Raw genomic sequence first — 1058 nt, 5'->3', positions numbered from 1 at the left:
CTAGACAGGGCAGAGCCCAGCCTGTGCCCTGCTCTCCGTGGCTGCCTCTGCCAGTGCAGGTGTGCTCTGGCCCCATCCAGAGTTGGATGTTTCACTCAGTGAAACCAGCTCCATGTCCTGCTGTGAAGGCAGAGGCTGGGGGCTTGGAGCAAGGAAGGGGTCAGTTTGAGGCCCCTCCCTTGCTGGGGGTTCACCCTGCGGGGCAGAGCTGTGGTTGCTGGGTTCTTCCAGTCTCACAGAGGGAATGTGGTGCATGCCTTGTCCTGCTGGTTGGCGCAGCCCTGTGCTGCAGGACAAGATGGGGAGCAGGTACTGCATGTTTGGCTGAGGATGCTGGGTCTCAGGAGAGCTGGGACCAGTGCTTTGCGCTGCCTCGAGTAGTGGTGGCTCTGGGGGATCCCCGTTTTCCCTGGCACCCGGGGCTCTGTGGGGAGCAGCACTGCGGCAAGGCACAGTGGTGGTTTTGGGTCAGATATCTGTGGGCACTTGTTGACAGTTTGGCTGGTGCGGTTGAGGTTCAGTGGTAGTGGGTACATGGACCAGGTGGCTTTCAAAAGAGGTGTGAGAGGTGTGCTCTGACCCACAGTACAATGTCATCCGGTTCAATAACCCACTGTCACCAGAGGAGCTTGCCTGCAGCCTGGCGAGAGTGGTGGCTGGGCACCTCGGTAGGGGTTCATGCCCAGCCTGAGGGATGGTTGGACTTGGTCTGGTGTGGCTGAGCCATGCTGGTTGTTCTGGGGCAGTGCAGCTTGGAGCAGAACAGTGGAGGGAAGCCAGGGCTGTGGGTGCCCAAGGCAGCCCTGGCTAGTGCAGTCTGTGCCATCCTTTGCATTGCCTTGGCTCTGCTGGGACCAGGGGCTGAGCTCAGCTGCCTCTGTCCTAAGGGATGGGCTTCTCGATGACTTCTGGTAGCTGATTTAAACCCGTGTTGGATGTAAAACTGACAGGCAGCGTTTGTGCCTTCTGCTCGTTGGCCAAGAGCCAGGAAAGCTCCCACCACACAAAGGAGTTGTCGTGGCAGGGCTGTTCCTTCCCCCCTGGCGTGGGGGGGGGGG

At 59.9% G+C, this 1058-nt stretch overlaps 1 protein-coding gene across 1 annotated transcript in view; it reads left to right on the top strand.

Annotated features, from left to right (window-relative positions):
* Positions 1-272: 272 nt before the first annotated feature.
* Positions 273-1058, top strand: part of LOC104411516 (ATP-binding cassette sub-family A member 2-like) — a gene marked incomplete at its 3' end in the record, with an annotated part of 7743 nt that continues 6957 nt past the window's right edge. Inside the window, exon 1 of the mRNA XM_010021956.1 lies at positions 273-283. The remainder of the gene's footprint in view (positions 284-1058) is intronic.

This window comes from Nestor notabilis, unplaced genomic scaffold, assembly GCF_000696875.1.
Source record: "Nestor notabilis isolate BGI_N333 unplaced genomic scaffold, ASM69687v1 scaffold18179, whole genome shotgun sequence".
Classification (NCBI taxonomy): Eukaryota; Metazoa; Chordata; class Aves; order Psittaciformes; family Psittacidae; genus Nestor; species Nestor notabilis.
The sequence above is the reverse complement of the archived record's forward strand: the minus strand, read 5'-3'. Positions and strand labels throughout refer to the sequence as shown.